The following is an 8,741-nucleotide window of genomic DNA, read 5'->3' as shown; positions in this document are numbered from 1 at the left end:
CAGTTCCTTCCTACACATCCCATCTGCCTGCACATCATCTATATCTTTCTGCTCCATGCCCATTCATACGCTTTTCTACATGCCTCTTAAATACCCCCATGGCATCTGCTTCCACCACTCCCCTGGCAGCACGTTGTAGAGAGCTACATACACATGTGGAGAAACATACTTCGTAAATCTTTAAAATGTCCCTTTCTCACCTTAAATCTATGCCATCTGATATTTGACATTTCCACCAAGGAAAAAAACTGATTCCAATAACTATTCTATCTACAGTATATTTCTCATCATTTTATATACTTCTATCAGGGTGTCCCTCAGCCTCCTACTCACCAGAGAAAACAATCCAAGATTGTCCAAGCCTCTCCTTATAGCTATTACTCTCCAAACCAGGCAACATCCTGGTAAACCTCTTCTGTACCCTGTCCAAGTCTCCATATTCTCCTTTTTATGTGGTGAATATAAAATGGCACACTATACTCCAAATGTGGCCCAATCAATATTTCATAAATGTGCAACATGACTTCTTGGTCTTTATACTCAACAACCTGGCCAATGCAGGCAAGTAGACCGTTCTCCTTATTTACCGCACTATCTACTTCTGTACCACCATAGGGGGGTCTGTGGACTTTCACCCTTGGATACCTCTGTAATTCAATCCTCCTATTGATCTTGCTGTTTATTGGATACTTTTCCTTAATTTTGACTTCCAAAAGTGCAACATCGCACTCTTGTCTATATTAAACTGTATCTGCCATTCCTCTCTGCCCATATTTCCAAGTGGTTTATTTCCTGCTGGATACCTTGACAATCTTGCTTACTCTCTACAACTCTGCCAGTTTTTGTGTTACTTGCAAATTTACTAATCAGGCTGCTTGAAGAGCAACAGATTTCTGGCGAATGCTTGTAACTAACAAGTGAATTTGTAGATGAAAGCAGTGTGGCTGATGCTGTGGATATGGACTTCCAAAAGACATCTGATTTAATAGAAAACTGCAAATTGGATTTGTTAATAAAGTTGAGCCTCATGAGATAAAGGGGACAGCAGCAGCTTTGATAAAATGCAGTACTTGGACCACTGAAGATCTTTATATATTGATGATTTAGGCTTAGGGATACAAGGCACAATTTTACAATAAATGATTGATGTGAAACTTTGTAGTCGAGTGAATAGAGGTAAGATATTATTTGACAACTTGACTTCCAGACCACAGCTGATGGTATGCAAAGATCACTGCAGATAAAATTAGCAAAAACCACTACCACGGCATGGTGGAGCAACAGTGGACTTGCTGCCCGACAGCGCTTGTAGCGCCGGAGCTCCGGGATCGACCCTGACTACGGGTGCTGCCTGTACGGAGTTTGTATGTTCTCCCCGTTACCTGTGTGGGTTTTCTCCGAGATCGTTGATTTCCTCCCACACTCCAAAGACGTACAGGTTTGTAGGTTAATCGGCTTGGTAAATGCAAAAGTTATCCCTAATGTGTGTAGGATCGTGCTAATATGCGGGGATCGCTGGTTGGTGCGGACCCGGTGGGCCAAAGGGCCTCCTACCGTGCTGTATCTCTAAACTAAACTAAACTATACTTGAAAGCCGATGCATTTTCAAGGAAGAATGAAATAAGGGAACACAATCCTAGATATAACAATGTTGAAAAGGATGCAAACTATAGGAGATAAGCTTCACAAATGTAACAAAGACTAGAATGTACTCAACCCATAAGGGCGTTAAGAGCCTGTCCCACTTGCGTGTCCTTGGCACGCAAATTACGTGACCTCGTTGAGGGCCAACGGTCTGGAGCGCATGACGTCATTTGAAGATGGACACAAAGCTGGAGTAACTCAGCGGGACTGGCAGCATCTCTGAAGAGAAGGAATGGGTGACGTTTCGTGTCGAGACCCTTCTTCAGTCTGAAAAGAAGGGTCTTGACCCGAAACGTCACCCATTGCTTCTCTCCAGAGATGCTGTCGGTCCCGCTGAGTTACTCCAGCATTTTGTGTCTATCTTCAATTTTCTTGGCCCTGCTATGGGAGTAGAAGTGGGGGCGGATCCGGACCGCAACGGCCGTGAGCCCCAGGCCGAGTTCGGCGATCGTTTGCCTGCTTCTGCTGCTGTTGAAGGTGAGACTTTGGCCGTCAGTTCCGCGACAGGCCGTTGGCGCGCAAAGATTTCGTTCACTACAAAAATTTCGGAGCCCTGCTCGATGTCGCGCACAACTACATACCCCTCCACGCTTCTAAGTGGGACCGGACCCGCGCGGCCATATGATGCCCGTGCGCCTCAACGCGACCACGAGGTCGCATAATTTGTGTGCCAAGGACACGTGAGTGGGACAGGCCCTTTAGTATGAACTCAGCTGTGCCCATTTTGGAAAGAGAAATAAGTTTTGAAGAAAATGAACAAGAGATGTCCTGGAATCGTTCCCAGGATGGAGGATTACTTTTTTGCAGATAGACCAGGGAAGCTGATATCAATGTCACGGCAATGACGGCACATCAAAGTACTTAATTGACTGTAAAGTGCTTTGGGATGTCCCAGGGTCATTTAATGTGGTGAGTAACTGGAAGTCTGTCTTTTCCTTTTGGCAGAGGAAACTGAAGGACGGTTTGATGGATATGTTTCAGATCACGAAGAGCGAGAATAAATAGATAGAAATGTTTCTCAATACGGAGACATCAATAAGCATAGGGTACAGATCTAAGGATTGCCAAAATCACAGATTAACCAAAGAACCAGAGGCTGCGAGAGGAAAATCTATTTAAACGGGTTTAAACGTGAATGGTAGGGGTTAGGAACCAGAGTGGAACGTCAGCAAATGGAAAGGCTGATGGGACAGTTGAGGTTATGACCAGTGAGGCTCAAAGAAAAGACAGGCCAGGGGAGGTTAATGTACATATTCAAATTGATGGGCTGGTGTGTGTTTAGTTCAATGCAAGGTGTGTTATAGGCAAAGTGCATTACTAGTGAGAGAACCTTCGCAGTGGTACTCAGAGAGGGCATACCAGAGCGTTCATCCATTGGGACAATATGGGTAGAGCTCAAATAAGAAAGGTGCAATAACTTCAATGGGACTATGCTGCAGGTCTCCCGAAAGCCAGTGGGAGATAGAGGAACAGGTATATAGACAGATTACGGAAAGGTACAAAAGCAACAGAGAGAGGTGGGTGCCCGCAACGCACTGCCAGGAATGGTGGCGGAGTGATGTTTAAGAGCCTGTTAGTTAGGCAAGTGGATATGCTGGGAATGGAGGGATATGGATCGCTTGTAAGCAAAGGAGATTAGTTTAACTTGGCGTCATGTTTGGTACAGATATTATGGGTGGAAGGGTCTATTCCTGTGGTGTACAGTTCCATGTTCTATGATTAATTTGCCACCTAGTAGCCCAAAGCTTTTCCAAGTTTACAAGACACAATTCAGGTGCTGCCTGAGCTGCTAAATATTTCCAATATTTTCTGTTTTGATTTTAGATTTTCAGCAACTGCAGAATGCTGCTTTTGGTTCACGTCCAATTGTATGTCCTGCCACAGTAGTGAATAGGACTCCCACACTGTTGATTGTAAAACATAAGCCAAGGAATGTCAAGCATGAGGTAGAAAATTAACTTGCTTCCTCCGGTGTTGTTAGTCATCCAACCATAGAACTTTGCAAAAACATCTCATGAAGTATCATGGCAATGCAGAAATATCGCCAGTAAAAACAGCACAATTTGCAGTCAGCTACTCAAACAGAACTGACTGCATGCAGCGTTGGGGTTCAGATTTTTTGTCTACATGAGAACAACCTACCATCAATCGAGCTGCCAACAAGCTAACAAAGATAAGAGTATCAAGCTGTGGCAGCTCGAGTGACTGTTAATTCCAGGTCTCTTCAACATTAGCAATGAATCCAGAATCTAATGTTGATGTTGGAGTGAAGCTGTACCACGTGCATTGCAAATGAAACTCTCTGACTTTAATCCTCTTATTTTTTTTTCCCTCATGTCTTCTCCAACACAGTTGCATTTGTTGTATTAATTGTAAAGGAAAACCAATTGGTTTTTACAATTGACACTTATTTTTCTTCCTCCAGAAACTTTCTTCTATGGGATCAGGATAAATTCAGCATGAGTAGGCCGCTCAGCCACTCAAGCCTGCCTCACCATTTGATATGATCATGGTTGATCCACCACAGATCTCGACTCTTCCCTTGTGCCAGGTCCTCACATCCCTCAATCCACAACTTTCAATAACGTATTTTCCTACATCTAAACACTTCCAATGAGCTAGCCTGCAGGACTCTGCACAGTGGAGAGTTCCAGATATTCACTTCCTTTTATGGTTCAATGTTTTATTGAACTACTCAGCATGTAAATGAATTCAAAAGAGATGTTGGGACCATTGTGTTCCTGCAATCAGTTCTCCAGGTTTTGCACGGTTCTATAACTTTTCGCAAGACCACATATTGGCACGGACCCGCCTGAGGAAGAGAACAGAGTCCATGCCCAACGATATTTGAGCTGGTATGCATGAATTATAAGAGTTCAATTTGATTATAATTTTGCCAATGCTGCCTAGGTCCCAGTGCAGCTTGGCAGTCTCCATCCCTGAGGGTGGGAACCAGTCATGGCACTCCAGAGGCCCTGGCTGGCACATGAAGGGTGAAATGACACAATGTCGGCTCTGGAACGGCCCACACAGTGGTCCTGCTGTCTCTACTGGGGTCATGCAGATAATTAGAGCTGAGGGCAAAGTGTTTCCACCTCTTTGTCAGTTAACAGGGCAATAAAGTGAGCAATCCCATTATTGCCCATTGATAATAATCTATGCTGACCCTTACTATGCACAGTGTCAGATCTTGAAAGCCAGAAATAAACAAACTGAATCTGCACTGCTTTTCAACCATTGATCTGAAATGTTACGTTCTCTTGTCCAGTTGCTATCTGACTTGCTGAGTATTTCCAGCATTCTGTACTTATTTTAAAATTGATATGTTCAAGTCACATTGAAAGGGATGAGGACAATTATATAACTGGGAGGAAGACCTTCTGAAATGATCAAACTCTCAGCGACCTTTCCTCAGACAGAAAGGACACTTTAAGAAATGCCAAATGAGAAACAAAAGAAAAAGGGAGCTCTTGCTACAGATGACATTTTTGTTGGTTTCTTTCATCCAGATGCTGCATGTGCTTGGTGTCCGCACAGGTGCCTTCTCTCTGCATGAGAGGCCAGTCTTTGTATGAATGCCTGGTCTCTACGCAAGAGTGATGTCTGCATTATTCCATATTTATAACACTACAGTTAGGGCGGCATGGTGGCGTAGAGTAGAGCGACTAACTTACAGCACCAGAGACCTGGGTTCGATCCTGATTACGGGTTCTTGTCTGTACGGAGTTTGTACATTCTCCACGTGACCTGCGTGGGTTTTCTCCGAGATCTTTGGTTTCCTCCCACACTCCAAAGATGTATAATATACCAAGCGCTTGGTATAAGCGTAAAATTGTCCCTAGTGTTTGTAGGATAGTGTTAATGTATGGTGATCGCAGCTCGGTGCGGACTCGGTGGGCCAAAGGCCCTGTTTCCACGCTGTATCTCTAAACTAAACTAAGTTCAGCAATGCTGTTTACCCTCAATCTTACCCTCTCACATAGAGGGCCATGCGTATATGGAACAAGCTGCCAGAGGAGGTAGTTGAGGCAGATACTGTAACAATATCTAACATTTGGACAAGTACATGGATAGGAAGGGTTTAGAGGGATATGAGTCAAATGCAGGCAAATAGGACTAGTGTAGATGGTCACATGGACAAGATAAGCTGTTTCTGTGTTGCATGACTCGATGACTATGCTCATTTTGGACAATCTTTGACAGGTTCTGATTGAACTTGTCTTTTCTGACTGAACATGCAGTATAACAGAAATAATTTGCACCCATATGTATGCTTCTTCACACCCTGAGGCATCTTAGTCATCGATCGGCAGGTGTGTTAGTGTTACATTGGTACGTGAAGTTAGTTGAGTAATATAAGGTTTGTGATGTGAAGTGTAGTGAGCTACCAGTGTAGCGGTGCTCAGGAACCATCCAGCTCAGTAACATTCATGCATCATTGCGGTACTACGATTATAAGAACGAGAAAGTTGGATTGAGGAACATGACGACAAATGTGAGTTGTCTGAGATGCTTTAAAACATTGTCAAACTGGAAAGCGTACAGAGAAGATTTACGAGGATGCTGCCAGGACTAGAGGGTCTGAGTCTTAGGGAGAGGTTGAGTAGGCTGGGACTCTATTCCTTGGAGCACAGGAGGATGAGGGGTGATCTTATAAAGGTGTATGAAATCATGAGAGGAATAGATCGGGTAGATGCATAGAGTCGCTAGACCAGAGTAGGTGAATCAAGGACCAGAGGGCATAGGTTTAATGTGAAGGAGAAAAGATTTAATAGGAATCTGAGGGGTAACGTTTTCACACAAAGGGCGGTTGGTGCATGGAACTAGCTGCCAGAGGAGGTAGTTGAGGCAGGGACTATCCAACAGTTAGACAGGTACATGGACAGGATAGATTTGGAGGGATATGAACCAAACGCGGGCAGGTGGGACAAGTGGAGCTGGGACATGTTGGCCGGTGTGGGCAAGTTGTGCCAAAGGGCCTGTTTCCACACTGTATCACTTGATGACTCTACAGTATTAGATTTATTTCCCGTTACAAAAGGTTTAGGAAGGCCATAATTGAAATGTTCTACAGAGATGCTGCCTAACCCACTGATTTACTGTGCCATTTTCTGTAAACCAGCATCTCCAGTTCCTTGGACAAAGGACAAGGAACATTTATTATCACATACACCAATTTGTGTAGTGAAATTTGACTTGCCATTGCAGCACACAAATAAAGATAAGACACAAAATTATAAAGATCTTGGATCTGGTCCTGTGTAATGAAGCAGGATTAATTAAAAATGTCATAGTTAGGGACTCGTTGGGAACAAGTGACCACAATATGGTCGAATTCCATATTCAAATAGAAGGGGAGCAGGTTGAAACTCAGGCTAGGGTGCTTAGTCTAAATAAGGGGGATTATGAAGGTATGAGGACTGAGCTGATCAAAGTTGACTGGGATAGCAGACTCAAGAATAAGACGGTACATGAGCAGTGGTGTACGATTAAGGATCTACTGTATAACCTTCAAGAAAAATTTATTCCTATGAAGAAAAAAAGGGGTAAGGGTAAGAACAGTCAGCCATGGCTCAGTAAAACTATAAAGGATAGTATTCGGCTGAAGGCAAGGGCATATAAGGTAGCCAGAGATAGTGGGAGGGTAGAGGATTGGGAAGCATTTAAAGGTCAGCAAAAAATAACTAAGAGATTAATTAAGACGGGGAAAATAGACTATGAAAGGAATTTAGCGAACAACATAAAAACTAATAGTAAGAGTTTTTATAGCTATATAAAAAGAAAAAGGGTGGCTAAGGTGAACGTTGGTCCATTGGAGGGTGAGACTGGAGAGTTGTTGGTGGGGAACATGGAAATGGCAAAGGCATTAAACGAGTATTTTGTATCAGTCTTCACCATAGAAGACACAAAAAATATTCCAACGCTGGATAAACAGGGGGCGGTAGGAATGGCGGAGCTAAATACTATTAAGATCACCAAGGAGGTGGTATTAGGGAAATTAATGAGACTGAAGGAGGATAAATCCCCTGGGCCTGATGGATTACATCCAAGGGTCTTGAGGGAGATAGCGGTGGGGATTGTGGATGCATTGGTGATAATTTTCCAAAACTCCCTGGAGGCAGGAACGGTCCCAGTGGATTGGAAAATGGCCAATGTAACACCTATATTTAAAAAAGGAAGTAAACAGAAGGCGGGTAACTATAGACCGGTTAGTCTAACATCGGTGGTGGGTAAAATGTTAGAGACAATTATTAAAGAAACACTAACGGGGCACTTGGATAAACATGACTTCATCGGACAGAACCAGCATGGTTTTGTGAAGGGGAAGTCCTGTTTAACGAATCTGCTCGAATTCTTTGAGGAAGTAACAACCCGGGTGGATAAAGGGGAACCGGTGGATGTGGTATACTTGGACTTCCAAAAGGCTTTTGACAAGGTGCCACATAAGAGACTATTGCTAAAAATAAAAAATTATGGGATTGGGGGTAATATATTAGCATGGGTAGAGGATTGGCTAACAAATAGGAAGCAGAGAGTGGGGATAAATGGTTCATACTCGGGATGGCAACCGGTAACTAGCGGGGTTCCGCAAGGGTCGGTGCTGGGACCCCAGTTGTTCACAATTTATATAAATGATTTGGAGGAGGGAACCAAGTGTAATATATCAAAATTTGCGGACGATACAAAAATGGGAGGAAAAGTAGGGGATGAGGAGGATAGGAAGAGTCTGCAAAAGGATATAGATAAGCTAGGTGAGTGGGCAACAACTTGGCAGATGAAATTTAATACTAATAAATGTGAAGTCATTCACTTTGGGAAAAAAAATGATAGGGCAAGTTATTTTCTAAATGAGGAGGAGCTGCGTTGTAACGCAACGCAAAGGGATCTAGGGGTATTAGTACATGAATCACTAAAAGTTAGTATGCAGGTGCAGCAAGCAATCAGGAAGGCCAATGGAGTTTTGGCCTTTATTGCTAGGGGGATTGAGTATAAAAACACGGAGGTCTTGCTGCAGCTGTACACAGTATTAGTGAGACCACATTTGGAATACTGTGTACAGTTCTGGGGTCCATACTTAAGAAAGGATGTACTAGCCC

The sequence above is a fragment of the Amblyraja radiata genome, chromosome 14 (assembly GCF_010909765.2).
Source record: "Amblyraja radiata isolate CabotCenter1 chromosome 14, sAmbRad1.1.pri, whole genome shotgun sequence".
NCBI classification, from domain to species: Eukaryota; Metazoa; Chordata; class Chondrichthyes; order Rajiformes; family Rajidae; genus Amblyraja; species Amblyraja radiata.
This window is presented reverse-complemented; position numbering follows the sequence as displayed.